This window comes from Aquarana catesbeiana, linkage group LG06, assembly GCF_042186555.1.
Source record: "Aquarana catesbeiana isolate 2022-GZ linkage group LG06, ASM4218655v1, whole genome shotgun sequence".
NCBI classification, from domain to species: domain Eukaryota; kingdom Metazoa; phylum Chordata; class Amphibia; order Anura; family Ranidae; genus Aquarana; species Aquarana catesbeiana.
Window position 1 is genome coordinate 382,956,890 of NC_133329.1, and position 21,359 is coordinate 382,978,248.

The following is a 21,359-nucleotide window of genomic DNA, read 5'->3' on the forward strand; positions in this document are numbered from 1 at the left end:
CTCTACAACTAAGGCTTTTATCAAAGTCCTTTAAGGTAAGGGCACTGTGAGCACGTTTTCACAAAGATCACCCACGTTTATCTACTTTTCTCACTGCAATTATGGAAGGATATCCATGAACATTCACATTATTGATGTGCACTCACTGATGATTTATCTCCTTCAATGAAATTTTGTTTTTTACCATTAGCACATCCATTTTTTATTGCATTTCCTTTTTTGCACATATTTTATATCATCTCCCCATTGGATATTTTCTTCTTCTTGTACATCACTCCTATGGGAATATTTGATGATTATCTCACACGGTGACTTAGTGCACATGTCATTATTATGAAGAAGTATTGTTTTTGTGTTCTGCGCAAAATCATTTGTTTATTTATTTACTTTGACCGGGTGAGTTGGGAATTTATGTTTTCTGTTCTCAAACACATTGGACTCGGTGAGAACATGCTACATTGGATCTCCAATATATACTCTATCCCGATGGCCCAGGTCAAAGCTAACGGAGTCCTCTCTGATCCCTTCATCATCTCCAATGGTACCAGGCAGGGCTGTCCCCTGTCACCCCTTCTCTTCGCCCTAGCACTAGAACCCTTCCTATGTACGATACGCCGAAACCCAGATATATCCGGAATCACCATAGGTCAGGCTCAATATAAGATTTCTGCATATGCAGATGACCTTCTATTTTCCCTCACTAATCCAATGATATCTCTCCCAAACTTAATTAAAGAATTCAAAAGCTATGGGAATATATCTAATCTGAAGATCAACTTCGACAAATCCACAGCTATGGGCATTAATATGACTTCTGACAACCTGACTACTCTGAAAACCAAATTCAATTTCAAATGGTCAGACAGCCATCTTAGTTATATAGAAACCAACATCCCCAGTGACTTGATGCACACATTTGATCTAGATTTCCCCCCAATGTTATCTAAAGCAAGAGGGCTGCTTGAGGAATGGAAAAAGGGACTCCACTCCTGGTTCGGTAGATGCAATCTTATTAAAATGTGCATATTACCGAAATTCCTTTACCTGTTTCAAGCGTTGCCGATTAAGATCCCACATCCGTATTTTAAACGAGTACACGCAATATTCACAAAATTTATATGGTCACATACAAAACCACGACTACGCAAACAATACCTGACACTACCGAAACAATACGGAGGACTAGCCCTCCCTGGCATAAAGCACTATTACCAAGCGGTACACCTAGGGAGAATCATAGATTGGAACAGACATGAACAATCCAAACTATGGATTCAAGTAAAATGCACCCAGGTGTAGGGGTCCCGCTAAAGGGAGCAATTTGGTGCTATGATCGTTTGCCTCCAGACATGACAACCCATCCTACCATAGGCGCCACGTTACATGTGGGCTCCATAATAGTCAATAAATCCTCCCTGACATCACGACAGTCCCTGATATCCCCGATCCTGGGCAACCCCGTGTTTCGACCCGGATTGGATTGATCGGAATATGAGACACTTTGGAAGGTGGGTAAAGACCGTGCTTTACACTACCTAGACGGGGATAAATAGACTTCGATCCAATTACTGATGAGTGATACCGGGGGCTTCCAGCTTCCGTTTTGGAAGGCGATCCGATTACATCACTTCATACATTCAATACCAGAACCGGTGCAATTCCAGCGATATAGGGATATTGACTCGGGTCAATATCCAGGGATATTGACCCGAGTACTCTCAAAAACATATGCTTTGCTTAACACACCAACAGAACAACCAGACCTGATGTTCATACAACAATGGGAACGTGACCTACAATGCACTTTTACTACTATACAAAAACAAAACATAATCAGATTCTCTCTAAAATCATCCATCTGCACAAGGATACAAGAAACGAACTATAAGATCCTAACGCGGTGGTATTATACGCCTCAGTTACTACACAGATTCTTTCCTACTACAACAGACAGATGTTGGAGATGCCAAACAGACAAAGGAACACTCCTCCATATCCTATGGTCCTGTCCGCTACTGCAACACATTTGGACAACAATAGAGACAGTCATACAAAAATTTACAGACCACGCAATTCAGAAAGACCCAGCGTTCTTTCTACTGCACGCCACCACAATCCCGGCACAGTCGTATAAGAAATCCATAATACGACACTTACTCAATGCCACAAAATCCTGTATTCCAGCTACATGGAAACAAAATTTACCCCCATCTATCGGATTGTGGCTGCGTAAAGTAGAGGACATTAAGAAACTAGAGGATCTGGTGCTCACAGCACAACACAAACAAGAAAAGCACTCTAAAACCTGGATGCAATGGAATATGTTCATATTATCTGATGAAGGGCAAGCTCTTCTAAACTCTTAAAGGTCACACCGAAACTGATGGACTGGAAGGTGACGACATTGCTTCATCCATCACGCTCGTGTCGAACAACACCCCCCCCCCCAACCCCTTCTCTCCCTTCTCCTCTTTCCCCTCTTCCTTTCTTGCTTTCTCTATCTTTTACTCTCTCAACCGAAGGTTCTATTTCCAGTTGATTTACTTCCTGCCTTTCTCTCCGGTCTTACTAGTGTGGTCAGGACATAGATAATGCGATCAAGTGCGCAGCCCGTTGACTGGGGCAATATCATAAACACATGTATATGAGATAAGGAATGGCTATAATCGAATTGGGTGAAATATAAGATGTTTTAACATGTTTTCTCTATCGTAACATTATGTCATCCATATTGTAAATAGAATATAAGCCTTCTCATGCAGACCAATATGTATGTTTGTTTGCCTATTATGGCCACTGATGTCTTGTACTGTCCCTGTACCTCTCTTGTTTTGTTTTTTCTCTTTGAAAAATTCAATAAAAATTATATTTGGAAAAAAAAAAGAAAAAGACTTTGAAAACTTAACATTAATAAGTCCCTGGGACCAGATGGCTTGTACCTCGAGGGTACTTAGGGAACTCAGTAAAGTAATTGCCAGACCCTTGTTCCTAATTTTACTGATAGTCTACTAACTGGAATGGTACCAGCTGATTGGAGAAAAGCCAATGTAGCACCAATATTAAAAAAAGGGCCAAAATACATCCCTGGGAATTACAGACCAGTTAGCCCAGGGATCCTCAAACTACGGCCCTTCAGCTGCTGCAGAACTACACATCCCATGAGGCATTGTAAAACTCTGACATTCACAGATATGACTAGGCATGATGGGAATTGTAAATTCCTGAACAACTGGAGGGCCATAGTTTGAACACCCCTGAGTTAGCCTGAGTTAGCCTAACATCAATAGTATGCAAGCTCTTGGAGGGGATGATAAGGGACTGAATGAAAACGGTATCATTAGCAGTAATCAGCATGGATTCATGGAGAATCGTTCTTGTCAAACCAATCTATTAACCTTCTATGAGGAGGTGAGTTGCCATCTAGATAAAGGAAGGCCCGTAGACGTGGTGTATCTGAATTTTCAAAAGGCATTTGACACAGTTCCCCATAAACGTTTACTGTACAAAGTAAGGTCCGTTGGCATGGACCATAGGGTGAGTACATGGATTGAAAACTGGCTACAAAGGGTGAGTTCAGAGGGTAGTAATACATAAGGAGTACTCAGAATGGTCAGGGGTGGGTAGTGGGGTCCCCCAGGGTTCTGTGCTGGGACCAATCCTATTTAATTTGTTCATAAACGACTTGGAGGATGGGGTAAACAGTTCAATCTCTGTATTTGCGGATGATACTAAGCTAAGCAGGGCAATAACTTCTCCGCAGGATGTGGAAACCTTGCAAGAAGATCTGAACAAATTAATGGGGTGGGCAACTACATGGCAAATGAGGTTTAATGTGGAAAAATGTAAAATAATGCATTTGGATGGCAAAAAATATGAACGCAATCTACTCACTTGGGGGGGAACCTCTGGGGAATCTAGGATGAAAAAGGGCCTGGGGGTCCTAGTAGAAGAGGCTCAGCACTGGCATGCAATGCAACAGAATATTGGCATGCATTAAAAAGGGGATCAAGTCCAGAGATAAACCGATAATTCTCCCACTTTACAAGACTCTGGTCCGGCCCCGCCTAGAGCATGCTGTCCAGTTCTGGGCACCAGTACTCAGGAAGGATGTACTGGAAATGGAGCGAGTACAAAGAAGGGCAACAAAGCTAATAAAGGGTCTGGAGGATATTAGTTCTGAGGAAAGTTTGCTAGCACTGAACTTGTTCTCTCTGGAGAAGAGACGCTTGAGAGGGGATATGATTTCAATTTACACATACCGTACTGGTGACCACACAATAGGGATAAAACTTTTCCACGGAAGGGAGTTTAATAAGACACGTGGCCACTCATTAAAATTAGAAGAAAAGAGGTTTAACCTTAAACTGTGTAGAGGGTTTTTTTTACTGTAATGCCCTGTACACACGGATAATGTGTGATAGGACCTTGTTGTCGGAAATTCCGACCATGTGGGGGCTCCATCACACATTTTCCATCGGATTTTCCGACACACAAAGTTTGAGAGCAGGCTATAAAATTTTCCGACAACAAAATCCGTTGTTGGAAATTCCGATCGTGTGTACACAAATCCGACGCACAAAGTGCCACGCATGCTCAGAATAAATAAAGAGATGAAAGCTATTGGCTACTGCCCCGTTTATAGTCCCGACGTACGTGTTTTACGTCACCGCGTTCAGAATGATCGCATTTTCCGACAACTTTGTGTGACCGTGTGTATGCAAGACAAGTTTGAGCCAACATCCATCAGAAAAAATCCATGGATTTTGTTGTTGGAATGTCCGATCAATGTCCGACTGTGTGTATGGGGCATTAGAGCGGCAAGGATGTGGCATTCCCTTCCACAAGCTGTGGTTTCAGCAGGGAGCAACGCTAGTTTCAAAAAACTATTAGATAAGCACCTGAACGACATACATGGATATAGTGACATATAATCACACACATAGGTTGGACTTGATGTCTTTTTTCAACCTCATCGTTTCTGAGCATGTGTAGTCTTGCTGTTACGATTTTTTTCGGACGAAAATTCGGAATCAGCTGTCGAAAGCACCATACTAATGATCTGAAAATCAGCAGATTGTTGGCTGGATGAAATTTTACTTCCAATTTTCATATCGTGTGTACGGAGCTTTAGACGGTCCAGTACCCAAGCTTGTGTGTGATTTTTTTAAAATAATCACGTGTTCTTAAAAAACGCACCGCAGTAAAATTGAGATCAACTGGATCAGTGTGAAGCAGCCTAAAAGGACATATATACATACATTTTAATTTTTTAGCATCATCATTGTAATAGCAATATAAACAATATTTTTTTTGTCAATCCGAGATAAGCCTACTTGAAAAACCAACCTCCTTTCAATTGGTCCTTCCTGTCTGCTGGCCATGTCCCTTTTCAGCTCTTTCTGGATTCCCAACATGCTTTGCTTCTCCTTAAAGTGGAACTTCACCCAAAACAGGAAGTTCCGCTTCCCCCCATCACGTTTAGAAGAGGTACCAGTTGTGCGAGGTACCCACTTCCACACCGACTGCCTAGGATTTCAGAGCAGAAGTTCTCCCTTCCACCCAACCCCCACCTTCCCGGTCTCCCCCGCCCCCCATGCCCACAACCTCTTCAGACACACCACAGGTCCCCCGAGGCTACAGGACCATTCAAAGGCGCGCGCAGTAGGGAAGCTACATAGTTACATAGTTAGTCAGGTTGAAAAAAGACACAAGTCCATCTAGTTCAACCATAAATATAAATAAATAAATAAATAGAAAAAATAATATCAAACACTCCCATATACCCAATCCCCTTGTCCTCTGTGTTGACCGTAAAGTGAATAACTCAACACCAAGTTCACTATTTGGACCACTTATGCATTTGTACATGTTAATCATATCCCCGCTTAGTCTCCTCTTCTCAAGAGAGAATAGATTCAGTTCCTCTAATCTTTCCTCATAGCTGAGCTCCTCCATGCCTCTTACCAGTTTGGTTGCTCTTCTCTACACTTTCTCCAGTTCCTCGATATCTTTTTTGAGAACTGGTGCCCAAGACTGAACTGCATATTCCAGATGAGGTCTTACTGATGATTTGTTCAGGGGCAAAATGATATCTCGCTCTCTGGAGTCCATACCTCTCTTAATACAAGAAAGAACTTTGCTCGCTTTGGAAACCGCAGCTTGGCATTGCTTGTTATTATTGAGTTTATGATCTACCAAAACCCCCAGATCCTTCTCCACCATTGATTCCCCCAGTTGTACTCCCCCTAGTATGTATGATGCATGCATATTCTTAGCCCTCAGGTGCATAACTTTACATTTATCAACATTAAACCTCATCTGCCACATAGTCGCCCAATTAGACAGTGCATTGAGGTCTGCTTATAAATTGGAGACATCCTGTAAGGACGGTATTCCACTGCATAGCTTGGTGTCATCTGCAAAGACTGAAATGGTACTTTAAATCCTAGACCCAATATAATTTATAATGGTATTAAAAAGTAAGGGTCCCAACACTGAACCTTGGGGTACACCACTGATAACCTTAGACCATTCAGAGTAATGCCCCGTACACACTGTCGGATTTTCCGATGGACAATGTCCGATCGGAGCGTGTTGTCGGAAATTCCGACCGTGTGTGGGCGCCATCGGACATTTTCCATCGGATTTTCCGACACACAAAGTTGGACAGCAGGAGATAAAATTTTCCGACAACAAAATCCGATCGCATCAATTCCGACCGTGTGTGGCCTGTTCCGACGCCCAAAGTGCCACGCATGCTCAGAAGAAATTCCGACACGGGACAGCTCGTTCTGGTAAACTTAGCGTTCGCAATGGATACAGCACTTTCGTCACGCTGCAATGTAAAAAATGGTTTAATACAGCGCACTCTCTTCTTCTTTATAATGTGACAAGAATTAAGTAGTTTTGATGCTCATATTCACACACACTTCTCACAAAGTTTTATTTGTGTTTTTTTAGTGGGATTCCCTGAATATATTGTTATTAGTTGTCACATCTGACAGTTTTATATTTTTTATGTTTTTTTTTTTTTTTTTTTGATTTTAAGCCTTTTTTTTTCTTTAATGTTTGGATTTTTTCCAAGGCTGATCTTTGTTCAATGTTATTTTTATTTTTACTCCAGAATATTTTTGTGTGTGTTTTGTGTGTCAAGTTACCCCAACACCATTGATATCTTTTATTATTTAATCTCAAGGAGATTGTTTGTTGTTGGTGACCCTTGTTCATTTCACATTGTATATTTGAAATGTACCTGAATCCTCACAAACCAACTGTCCTTTTTGAAGTAAAACACATAGGAGAGTATAATTCAAAACAAAAATCCTTTATTAAGGGATCAGAACCAAACAAAGAGGAAGGCAACACTGGATCAACAAGAGAAATTAGCGAAGCCTGGGACCCCCACGGCAGACATCAATTCTTCAACATCAAAATTGGTGGCCTGAGGAGTCCATATGTAAGGGAGGGCAGTCTGGTCCGGGATTCACAGAGACTCGGATAGCAGCAGATGACATCTGTGTCCGCAGGCTGTGGTACCACAAGAGGCTGCATCTTTTGGCCGACCAGACTGGATCCAGGGCAATCACTCTCTGGTCTTCCTTCCGGGCTGTGGCTGTGCAGTTGGAGATGTGGCAGGAGGAGGAGTAGGACCTGGAGGAGGAGGAGGACCTGCAGGAGGGGGAGGAGGACCATCCCAAAGCTGTGTGTGAGGTGTAATTTGGCCCCTCACACCTTTTGCCAGAGCCTCAGATATGAGGGCCTCACACATGGCTTTTTGGCCCTTCTCCATCCTCTGCATTTTATATGCTATGAATGCAGCAATGTTCTCCTGCCTGGTGTGTGGTGCTTCCAGGACCTCTGTAGCCCTACAAAAAAATCTGATAGCCGCCTCCTCTAGGCCACTCCTCCTACTGCCACTTTCTCTTTCCAGGGGGGGTGGAGGGACCTGCAGATCAGCCAGCCGGCTCGGCCCGGCCACCTCCTGGCTGAGACTTCCCTGTGTATGAAAAAGGGACATAGTTGTAATGTTTTGCATCATCAATCACAATCCTTAATTAGTACTCCCAACTAACATCTAGTTCACATCATTTATTGGACAAACAGAAATATTTAGAGGAATGCTATACCTGGCTCAATCTGGGCTCCTCTACATGTGGCCTGGAAGGCCCAGGTTGGGCATCAGAAGCCTCAGCCGGGGGGGAAGGAAGCGTGGAAGGAAGACTGGAGAGGGATGGCCTGGGTTCAGTCTGGCCTGCCAGAAAGTGCAGCCTGTCGTAGTACAACATCCTGGGGACATAGATGTCACCTGCTGCTCCGGATCTCTGTAAATCCAGGACTTTATTGCGCTCCCTCAGATATGTGCTCCTCAGGCCACCAATGAAAATCTTTAAAAAAGTGATGTCTGCCGTGGGGATCACCTGCTTCACAATTTCACACAATTGCTCCAGTGCTGCCTTCCTCTTTGTTTGGTTCTTGTAATGGGGGTGTTTAATCTCCCACAGACAGGGCAGCTCCCTTAGCATCTCTATGAAGACTGAAATGAAGTCATTATCTTTCCTTAAGATATCCATGTTCACTGCAAGACACAACACAAGACAAAGCCTAATGTCACACAAAACTCTCCTAATCTTGTTACAATATAGGCCTCAATCTAGAAGCAGTATAGGCCCAAGTTTGTCTCTTACCTTCGTTCTTACGATCGCCGCGTCCAATGCTCCTTCCTCCGCTCACAGATCAAACGTAATACGCACGCGTGTTACGCTTTATATACACTGCGCATGCGTGTAACTCTGCCCGCCCCTGACGTTCTTTCTAGTGTATTCCCCGCCCCTTTTCGTTCTGCGCAGTGGGGGAAGAGCATGATGGCGGATATACAGCAGGTGCGGGCTAATTGTAGCAACGAGGAGGAGGAGGAGGAAAGGGCAAGTCCAGGCACGTCCCGATCCAGAAGGAGACGTTTTAAGGCCACAAATATGTCGTTTGGGGAGATGTTGGAGATGGTTGACATCATGAGGAAGTCCGACTATGACGGAAAATATGGGCCTTACCCCAACCCGAACATCCGAAAGGCCAAGATCATGGCGAAAGTGGTCAGGAGTCTAGAGCGGAATTTCGGGGTACGAAGGTCTAAAGATCAGCTCAGGAAGCGGTGGTCGGACCTGAAGTTGAGAGAGCCAGAGCAGTACCGAAAGATCCGGAGAGTGCTGCAAAAAAGTAAGTAGTTGTGCTGTGTTCCTATTCTTTCGGTCTTTATTACGTTCGTTCTGCTCCATATGCTTTTATTAGTTGTAACGTTTCAAAAGGTCAACTTTAATGTTCATGGGCACATTATTCGTTCGTATCAAACATTTTTCTTTTGGCCTCTAGAACACCATTGTTTAGGCCATATGCATTTTCACACATTTTTGGGGGCCTACTTGGATGCCAAATATTTGTTTGTGTAGATGGGTTTGTTACTAGAATGAAATGCAAACTAGATTGTGTGTAAGGAGAGGACACTGAGCAGCTGTTTTCACATCTGGACACTGGAGCACTAGTGTGGGACACAAGAACACCATTTTTATTAGGGGGGGCCACACAGGTGCTCCAGTGTATACTATAGGGGGGGCTACATCTGTGAAGCTTGTACCAAACAGGTAAAGTATTGCAGCTTGACAAAGGGCAATAAAAAATATATATCTTGGAACTCTGCTAAAATAGACAATTGTACCCCACTTCCAAGCAATCTTTCCTATTTCTATAGTTCTGCCATCAAATATCTGTGTGCTAAATATACCATTTTTGTTTTACATAGGGGATAAAAGACTCGGAGGACACCCCTCATCCCAGGAGACCAGAGACCCCCCCCTCTGGAAGAAGGGGAAATACCCCCAACCCAAGAAGCTGAGCAGGAGGAAGAAGAAGACGTGGTGGAGATTGGCACCACAACAGGTGAGTGTCTGCGACCACAGGCTCAGGTAAAAGAGATGGATGGTGGCAGATTTTTGAGACCTTTTTTTTTGTTCTTTATCTCTTTTTAGGTGATCGTGATCCAGAACGCTTTACATCTGAAAGTGCCCAGATACTGATCGGGGAGATTATGGGGTGTAATCTCCAATTGCAAAACATCCAGCAACAAATCAGTGATGTTATTAAAAAAAATAATAACATCATTGATGTTTTGGGGTGAATTTAAACCCCACAAAATCACCTGTTTTATCGTACCAAACTTTTTTAAATGTTTAGAAAAGCCAAATTTGGAGGATGCACACAGTGTGCCAACATGTGCTATCTGCCATCACGGGAGATCAATGGACGCATTTTGGGGGTGCAACCCCTTCCTCAATTATAAAGTAGCGTTGAGGAAGGGCTTGCTCCCCCCAAACACGTCCCTTGATCCCCCCTGATGGCAGATAGCACATGTTGACATTCGTAAATTGGTGTGCATCTTCCAAATTTGGCTTTTCCAGGGGTGATTTCCCCCCATCTGAACGCTATATCAAACCCAGTTCCTAAATACTGATGTCTGATATAGCCTTCAGGTTTTACCTAATGTGAACTTTGTAAGTTCAAGTTTTTTGGCTTTCTTGTTGGTTTTACACAGGCCTGTTTTATCTGAAATGGATATTTTGATTTTTCATAATGCTACTGCAAACATTGTTATACAACAAACATGTTGGTTTGTTTTAAAAACCTTTGGGAAATGCACATGTGATTGTGCAGGTATAAAAAAGTGCCTTACTCAAGAATGTGTGGATTATTGTCTCAACACTACAACACTTTTGGGGTGATGTAATTGTTGTTTTATGCAAAAATGGGGGTTATTTCCTAAGGGCAAATCCTCTTTGCACTACAAGTGCAGGTTCAGTGCAGTTGCAAGTGCACTTGTAGTGAAATGTGTTTTTGCATTTAGGAAGTACCAGCCAACACTGTTTTTTATAAGGTTACCCAATCACGAAATTTTCTGCACTCAACACATTTCTGTCAGGGTCAGCTAAAACAAACACAAGCAGTAAATGTCCACCAAGAATTTCTTTTGGTTGTTTTTTATTTGAAAAAGGTGTCACAGATTGTCTGGCATATTGATAGCCCCCCTACCCGCAAAGAACTCCAGGTAGCGTAACCGGACATCACGGGCATTCAGGGAGGGCAAGCCAGGACGGCCACTTTCAAGCGCCATCAGTGTTGATGGATTAGGGATTTCGGCCTCAGGCCCAACTGAGCCAGCATAGTTGGCTGAATGTTTTCTTAAAAAATTATGGAGAACACAGCAGGCAAGTATTATATGGTTCAGTTTATACTCCGCCATATGGATGGGTGTCATAAATAATTGGAACCGGCTGGCCAGGATTCCAAATGTGTTCTCCACCACTCTTCGGGCTCTGGCCAGCCGGTAATTAAAAACCCTCTGCTCCGGAGTGATGGCTTGCCTCATGCAGGTATCCTGCCTGCTGATATAGGGGGTCAGCGAAGTCAACAAATGGTGAAATACGGGGTCCGTCATCCTGAGAAAGTTCCTGAAATCATCAGGATTATTCTCACGGATCTCACGGAGCAAAGGCATATGACAGAACTGGTCACGCTGAAGCAACCAATTCTTGGTCCATGAACTCCTCCCCACCCTGTTCATGGACTGGACTTGTGTCAAGGTCAGGACCCCAACACCAAGCCCCCGCACAGCACGAACTCTACAAGGAGTACGCATACGAAACATGGCTAGAAAACGGTCGGCTGCTCAGAACGAAGTAACAGAACGCACTGAAGAACAGCAAGGCCTGTGAAGAGCGACCTGAAAAACAGCAACAAGCAGGCAAGATCACACAGAAAACTCCGATACGAACTGACTGCACGCACTGAAGAGCAGTAACAAACCCACAAGCACAAACTGAACGTCAGAAAACGATCTGAAAGCCACGAGTCTGAAAAAGCGCGAATCGTCTCTCACCAAACTTTTACTAACACGAGATTAGCAAAAGGAGCCCAAAGGGTGCCGCGCTTGGTTCTGAACCGGCCTTTTCTAGTCTTGTCGTACGTGGTGTACGTCACCGCGTTGTTGGCGATCGGAAATTCCGACAACTTTGTGCGACCGTGTGTAGGCAAAACAAGTTTGAGCCAACATCCGTCGGAAAAAATCCTAGGATTTTGTTGTCGGAATGTCCAAACAAAGTCCGACCGTGTGTACGGGGCATTAGAGTCATTAACCACTACTCTCTGAATTCTGTCTTTTAGCCAGTTTTCTATCCATTTACAAACTGATATTTCCAAGCCTGTAGACTTTACCTTAAACATTAGCCGTGTGCGGGGAACTGTATCGAACGCTGACTGTGAAGCCACAATGAATCACATCTGGCTTCCCACAGTAAACATGTCAGCTCCGGGGACCTGAAGACTAGTTAAGAGTCGGCCAGGTGAGGATGGCGCTAGATCCCTTGACAGGTAAATGTCCTTCTATTAAAGGTCAGCAGCTACAGTATTTGTACAAATTGACTGAAGTTAATGTTTAATCACTTCCTGACCACGCTATTGCCAAAAAGACGGCTACAGCGCGGTCGTTCAGTTCTGGGAGGGCATTCATAGATGTCCTCCCAGAACCCTGCTCCCCCTGCGCACATCCTTCAGCATGCATTGTGGGCACTCTTTGACCGCTGATCTAAGATTGGGGTACAGGGCCAATCACATCGGCCCTTTACCATGTGATCAGCTGTGTCCAATCACAGCTTATTACATATAAACAGACTTGTCGGTTATCGGAAGTCCTTTCCTCCCACGCTGTGTGTATGTGAGGAAAGGAGAGCAATGTTCTGACAGGCAAGCCTGTCAGAACATTGTTTACACTGATAATCAGGGCACTAATCATCAGTGTCCTGATGTGCAGCCTATCAGTGCCCATCAGTGCAGCCTCATCAGAAAAACTTTTTCTTTTCAAAATTGTCAGCCTTTTTCATTTGTTTAGCAAAAAAAAAAAAAAAAAACCCAGTGTTGATTAAATACCACCAAAAAAAAGCTCTCTCTGTCTCAAAAAATTGCTAAAAATGTAATCTAGATACAGTGTTGCATGACTGCGCAATTATCATTCAAAGTGCAACAGCGCTAAAAGCTGAAAATTGGCCTTGGCAGGAAGGGGGTGAAAGTGCCCGACATTAAAGTGGTTAATTTATAAGGACTATATATCCCATGGTACCTTGCTGCCTGCAAGCAGTGATTCCTGGACTGACTCCGCCTCCTAAAGCTCCTCCTCTCAACCCCTCTGTAGATCAGAAGGCAGGCTCTGTGAAATGTGTGACACAGCAGTGCTACCCACAGGACATAGTGACTACGTGTCACAGAGTTCAAGGAAGTAAATGTGTGGGGATCTTCAGAAAGTAAGTTTACAAATTTTAAAGTTGTTCACATTAATAGGACAAGGCTAGAAATAATTGAAATATAACGCAAAAATAATTATATGATTTAACTTTTTGACCATAGATAAGGTTTAGGCCGGCCTCATGAACACTGGTCATTTTTTTAGCTGTTCCTAGGGGAATCTGGCGTTTTTTTTTTCTGCCTCTAAATGCCCCTGCCTGTTAACCTACTGTTTGTGTTCATGTACACATAGGCTTTAGAGGCAGAAAAAACACCACTGCTAGTGCATCCAGAAGCAGCAGCGTTTTGGCAAAAAAAAAGATTGATGTCTGTAAACCTGTCTAAATGCGCCTAAGCGCTTGAGTATTATTTCATTTCAATGGCCAGAATAAATGATTATTTTGACCAGTATAATGAATTAACATCCAAGCGCTGGATGGGCCTAAACACGTTGCACACTTTTACAAGCGTCAGGTGTTTTTTCTGCCAAAACACTGCTGCCAAGAGGAAAGGCTTCTGGGGGAATTAGCAAAATATCCTGTGTACATGAGGCCCTAAAGTGGAACTTTAGTCACAAAAATAAGCCCTGTTGATCACTTCAGGCTGGCCCCCTTTTCAGGTATACAGTAGCTATGTTAGACATTAAAAACAGGTGCCTATACTGTTTGAAATCCAGTAATATCCTGCTCTGCATATGCTCAGTTTCTCTCTATTTTTTTCCTAAAATGTAGAGGCTGATGTGCTGACAGCCTAAAGATTTATTGCTGCTCATGGGCTGTGGGCTTCAGCAAAATGGCAGCCTCCAGCAAGAAGAAGCAGGAGCAATGCTGAAGGCAATTTACAGCAATACACTCATTTTGGTAGCATAATTATTAATGTGGAATGTATGTTCCTTGCTAAAGAACATATTTTTTTATCAAGTTGTTATGGGTAAAGTAAATATTGAAGAGTCAGTGTTCAACTGTTGGCCTCTGCATGCGTTATGTAAGGAATAATGAACTGTTGAACCATACGCGTCACCAAGTTCTTGTATAATCAACACTTCAGATAATTTACAAGGCTAGGTTAATGTGTTATATACAAGGAGAGTGCAAATACACATACACTTATAACAGGCTTTTAATGTAATATACAAGAGGATTTTATAACCAGTTAAAGTGGCCATAGATCAGCCTTTGTCAACCGGGGTTGTGTAGAACCCTAGGGTTCCTCCAGAGGTTGCTAGGGGTTTCCTTGAGCAATGAGCAAGTTCTTTCTCTTAGATCAGGATTCTCCAAACATTCTAAACAAAGGCCCAGTCCTTCAGACTTTAGGGAAGCCAGACTGTGACCGTTGGGAGTAGAAAAGGTCCTGATGTCAGAGGGAAAAAGCAATGTCCCATCTTTGGTGTTAGTGGGAGGAATTGTGCCCCATCGTTGGTGTCATTGGGAGGAATTGTGCTCTATTATTGCTGTCACTGGGCCCCAATATTAGTGTCATTGGGGGAAATTGTGTACCATCATTGGTGTCATTGGGCCCTGTTGTTGGTGTCACTGGGAGAAATTGTGCCCTGTCGTTGACTTCATTAGGAGGAACTATGCCCCATTGTTGACAGGAATTGTGCTCTATTATTGCTGTCACTGGGCCCCAATATTAGTGTCATTGGGGGAAATTGTGTACCATCATTGGTGTCATTGGGCCCTGTTGTTGGTGTCACTGGGAGAAATTGTGCCCTGTCGTTGACTTCATTAGGAGGAACTATGCCCCATTGTTGACATTATTGAGAGGAATTGTGCCTCTTCATTGGGCTCCATTATTGGTGTCAAGGGTGGAAATTGTGCCCCATTGTTGATGTCAGTGGGAGGAATAGTGCTCCATTGTTGGTGTCAGTTGGAGGAATAGTGCCCCATCATTGGTGTCAGTGGGGGGAAATTTTGCCCCATTGTTGGTATCAGTGGATGAAATAGTACCCCAAGGGTTGGATAAAAGCAAGCAAAGGGCCACATCTGGGCCTTGGGCCGCAGTTTGGAGACCATTGTCTTAGATAACACTTAGCTAAAAAGATCATTGGTGTCAGTGGTTATCTATCTGTAAGGGGGGGCTCTTCTTAATGACCACAAATGTAAGGAGCATGCTTCCTAGTGACCATCACGCTAATGATTAATGAGCAGTAGATACTGTATATATTTATTAGTAGGGGTTGCCTTACATCAAAAAATGTTATTTCAAGGGTTCCTCCATGTTAAAGAGGTTGAGAAAGGCTGCCATAGATGACCAAATTATTAGATATTCTCATGAATTCTAGCTTTACTGGCTGTGTTAAGTGGTTTCCAAGCCCTAGACCAGTGGTTGTCAATTTACAAGGTATAGAGAGGCCTCAGTTGTGGCACTTGACATCACCAAAGGCTGCACATAATGTTCAATATATGTAATGCAGGAGAGGTCTGTCAGACTATGGGCATGATATAAGTTTGGTTGGAGACTAGAGACAAGTTTCAAAAGACGGTGAGAAACTGGGGACAGGTTACTTGAGTCTAGTCGAGATCACTGTTGTCACCCCCTTACCAACCAATGCACCCACTGCAGACTGCTGGGATCTGAGGGTCATGTGCTGCTATCAGGCCTCATGTTGGGAACCAGGGCTCTAGAGAGTGGTAAGTGTCCCTGGCTGTTTGAGATACACATCATCTACATTTATTACCATGGACACAGTTTTGGGAGAACCACAAATTAACGTTTAGATGGGCAGATCTCTTCACTCTTCATCCTCTGGGAAATACTGTATCTACCAGGCTGTAGACACCACACTTGGTGTCAGGTCACCTGTATCCAGGTGACAGATGCACCCCGTTGGGATCAGGAGTGCACTGCAAGGTAGGGGACCCTATGGCTGACTGCTGCGGATTGAACCCTGGGAGGTTTCAGGAAGCAGGTCTGCTGGATCACTGACACAGATCCCACTGGGGGCTAGAGCATAGATTCCCCAGGGCGTGGAGTCTAAGAGCCAGCAGGTGTTCACCAGAGCCTTTAATGGTAAGGATGGACTGCGCTGCAGTCTGGCTCCAGGTCCCCAGGGTCTCACAGCTCACGCTCACGGTAGACTAAAGGAGAAGAGGAAGGAGGCAGCAGGCTGGAACAACAAGGAAAGTAAGGGACAAACCAAGGTCGGGGCCACAAGCAGACAAGGACAACAGAGTACACGCCAAGGTTCAGGGTCACAGGCAAACAGGGATGGTCGGGAACACGCCAAAGGTCAGGGTCACGAGCAGACAGGAATAGTTAAGAACAGGCCAAAGTCGGAAACAGGAATCAGATGTAGGAAACACAGCAAGTACACACGTAGGCTAACACACAATGATTGATCAGCACTGCTGGCTTGCAGTGCACAGGTTAATGTAGGGTTCCCTGATAGGGCCTGAGGTGGGGCCATGCTTAGAGGAGAGGTTACAAAAGCAGTCAGGTGAGGGTCAGCTGGTCTCTAGAGATGAAAACATGGAGACAAGTATGCTGATCGACAAACTCTATTGCATAACCATGACAGTACCCTCCCTCTTAAGACCTCCCCCGCCTGTGCCCAGGCTTAAAGGGAAACTCGAGATGGAACTTCCTCAATAGACGAGGAGCAAAGACCTCAGATGCAGTGATCCAAGACCTCCACTCAGGACCAAACCCTTTCCAATGTACGAGATACTGAAGAATGCCTTTACGGAGCCGGGAATCCAAAACTTGACTAACCTCGTACTTTAGATTATCCTCAGAGGCCGGAACCGAGGTAAGGAGAGGATGAAAGGACTTATTGAGGACTAAAGGCTTTTTAGAAATGGGTAAGGGCACGAGAAGACCATCAGAAGTCTGAGCAGGGTCCCCCAGACCCTTAAAGATGTGCTGGACATCCAACACAGGACTATCAGACTGGGTAGAGGTCAGTGGATCTCTGAGGTCAGGTTGGTTAAAAGGTGATGTGTCACAAGAGTTAAGCTGGATAGCTGAAACACAAACAGAATGCAGAGAGCCCTGAACAAAAGATTGAAAACCCCACCTGGCCGAATGAGGCAGTCTATCCAAAGGATGGATTGAGCCTCTTAAACAGGTTTGAACAGATGTAGTAGCAGTAGGGTGAGGCCAGGTTACAGAAGGTCCTGAACAAGAAGCAGGAAGCTCACTGGGCATAGGCTGGACTGGTGCAGAGGCCGACTGAACAGCATTGCCAGGTGCAGCGACCACCAGAATTGCATCGCAGGGCGTAGCGACTGTGGAACTGGTGGACGAGTCAGCCTGGGTGTGTGTCCAAGGGGGTCCAGGGACAGGCAAAAAGAAATGGCCATGCAAACTGGAGTGACTGATCGGCTCAGGTTCACAGGTAGGCTTCTCATCTAGAGTACCACACGACCCAGAGAGTGCCTCAGCAGGACTATTGCAGGGGACATTCCAGAAATCGCTATACGCAGCGGGAAGAGCAGAAGATACTGGGATGGTGGCAACAGGAGTATTCTCTTTTGGGGTAACCTTGAGTAGGCAGGAGGAGGAACAGGAGGAACCCCAAGTCAAGATCTGTCCAGCAGTCCAGTCAACATGTGGAGAATGGAGCCATAACCAAGGAAGACCTAATATGATAGGAGACGAAGCCTTAGGTAAGACAAGGAAGGATTTCCACTCCTGGTGGAGTGTCCCTACCGACATCTTAACAGGGAGGGTCTGGAAGCGGATAGGGCCCCCTGGGAGAACAGTGCCATCAATCGCCAAGACCACCAATGGCGTAGTAAGGGGCAAAAGGGTAAGTCTCATGAAAGACGCAGTTCCCCAGTCCATGAAATTGCCAGCGGCTCCGGAAACCAGATGTGCGGAGACCGAACGAGAGGAAGCGCCGACATGAAGGAACACAGAAAGAAGAAGACGAGAAGGTGATACTTCAGGGTCTAATACTCCACCTTCCAGATGTATTAGCCCCGATCGTTTTCCTGGAGGAAGAGAACAAGTGTCACGAAAATGACCTTTGGCCTCACAGTAGAGGCACAGGCCCAGAGTTCTGCGCCTAGCGCGTTCTTCAGGAGACAACTTGGTCCAGCCCAGCTGCATAGGTTCCTCAGCGGGCAGGGGGAGCTCCTTGGATCGAAGAGAAGGGACTGGGAGCTCAAGCTGCCTAAGGAACGGGGAGTGCTGGCGTCTTTTTTCCAGGGCCCTCTCCTGAAAGCGAATATCGATCTGGTTACACAAGGTGATGACACCGTCCAGATCAGCAGGAAGAGATCTTCCTGCTATTTCATCCTTCACTCTATCAGAGAGGCCATGTAAAAAGGTTGCAACTAGGGCCTCATTATTCCAGCTCAATTCAGCTGTGAGGATACGGAACTGAAGAGCATACTGTCCCACAGAAGCGGACTCTTGACGGAGACGTAAAAGAGCACTAGCTGCTGAGGAGACACGACCCAGTTCCTCGAAGATATTCCGAAAAAGTTTCAAGAAATCAGACGGGCTAGAAACCACTGGATCATTCAGTTCCCACAGAGGGGCAGCCCAAGCTAGCGCCTCGCCGGTCAGAAGGGATATAATATAGGCTACTTTTGCCCGATCGGACAGGAAGTTTTGGGGCTGAAGTTCAAAATGAATTGTGCACTGGCTAAGGAACCCTCTGCAAGCCTTTGAGTCCCCAGAGAAACGGGCCGGAGATGGCAGTTGTAATGAATGTGTGGCTGCGACTGGTGCGATAGGTGCAGCAGCAGATAGCGGTTGAGGTTGTTGAACCGGGGGTCCTATTGAGGCCTGAACCTGTTCAAAACGGGACGCCAAATCCTGAAGGAATCGCATCACTTGGGTCTGATGCGATTCCTGGGTCTCAAGTCTGCGAACTAAGCCCTGCAGCGGATCATCTGTGGGTAGCGGCACATCAGCCGGATCCATGGCTGATCAAACTGTCAGGTCACCTGTATCCAGGTGACAGATGCACCCCGTTGGGATCAGGAGTGCACCGCAAGGTAGTGGACCCTACGGCTGACTGCTGCGGATTGAACCCTGGGAGGTTTCAGGAAGCAGGATCACTGACATAGATCCCACTGGGAGCTAGAGCATAGATTCCCCAGGGTGCGGAGTCTAAGAGCCAGCAGGTGTTCACATGGACTGCAGTCTGGCTCCAGGTCGCGGCCCCCAGGGTCTCACAGCTCACGGTAGACTACAGGAGAAGAGGAAGGAGGCAGCAGGCTGGAACAACAAGGAAAGTAAGGGACAAACCAAGGTCGGGGCACAAGCAGACAAGGACAACAGAGTACACGCCAAGGTTCAGGGTCACAGGCAAAGAGGGATGGTCGGGAACACACCAAAGGTCAGGGTCACGAGCAGACAGGAATAGTTAAGAACAGGCCAAAGTTGGTAACAGGAATCAGATGTAGGAAACACAGCAAGTACACACGGAGGCTAACACACAATGGTTGATCAGCACTGCTGGCTTGCAGTGCACAGGTTAATATAGGGTTCCCTGATAGGGCCTGGGGTGGGGCCATGCTTAGAGGAGAGGTTACAAAAGCAGTCAGGTGAGGGTCAGCTGGTCTCTAGAGATGAACACATGGCGACAGGTATGCTGATCGACAAACTCTATTGCATAACCATGACACTTGGACATCAAGGTAGTTGCCTTTGTTGCAAAGTACAGTAAATAGATTGATAAAAAGGAATTAACCAGACAGCATTCTTACAAATACATATGATCAAATAAAAAATTTATACATACACAAATATGCAATGAAACTAAAAGTCCATAATAAGTAGTCCAGATATAATGGCCAGTGCAAATGAACAAATCCAAAAGTGATAAAAAAGTGACACCAAAGGAAAAAAGTGTTCTTCCTCTCTCCACAATAGAAACACACTGCACTCAGCAAAAATATATGACCCCCTTTTCTCAAAGAAGGTCACAGTTGGCTTATGGTATTTCCTACTGATATTCTCCCACATGCAGCTCTTAGACTCTCAGTCTCTTCCATCCACTATGATATCCTGTACACATAGATGACTGTACACCACCATATGCTTAATAGCGCTCCTGGGCCTTTAAGAGACTCTGTGCAAATCCCGCTCGCAAAGCGGAAAAGGTGAAGGAACCTCTCATAGTGTGGTAGTTCAAATGAGAACTGTAAAATTGCACTTACATTTAATAAAAAAAAGTACTCAGGCATATAAAAACATGAAATGGACACTGAAAGATGTGCTCCACCTGTGCTCCAAAGACCAGAAATGACGTGTCCCAGAAGTTCCGTCCAATGCGTTTCGTCAGCAACCTCATCAGACTTTGACGTACATCTCTTTAAATTATATAAATTCAGTTATATCTGTTGGGTTATGTAGTAGACACATGTATTTATTTATTTATTGTCTTTTTACACATTTATATTTATTAAGCTACATTTACAATTGTTGCACAGTTGTTGCACTCCACCTGCGTTCCAAGGACTGGAAGTGACATGTTTTGAAGGTCCCTCCCAACGCGTCTCATCAGCAACATCATCAGACGTTGTTTGATGACATACAGCTCTTTAATTTATGTCTGTTGGGTTATGTAGTAGACACATATATTTATTTATTGAATTTTTACACATTTATACTCATTAGGCTAAATTCACAATTGTTGCGCGGGTGTGGAATATTTGTTTGAGTAAATAGATTGAGATTCCTCTGAGCTGTAACACCTAGGCTGTCCATCCACGTAATAGTTTACTTTTGATCACTGCAGGTGGTCTTTGGCTCAAAAAAGTTGCCAAAACAGACCAGCCGGTCTTGGCTTGTTCACCGTATCTCCCACTTAGTGCAGTTCATTTCTGAAGGATGGAATTCCTTCATTGACTGATCTATTGTAGTGTCATTTTGTTACATCTATATCTAGCAGTAAAAGTTTTGGCTGGAAAAAAGTACCCTTTTATTGGTGCCCCCTACACTGCAAGGGTTATAGCTGAACTCCAGGACAAATAAAAATCCTTCCTTGCAGTGGGGCTGCACCCGATCCGCAAGTGTTACTTGGTTGTATAGGTCTGGGGCTTTGAAAAAGTAATTTTTTATTATCTGACCCGACCCTT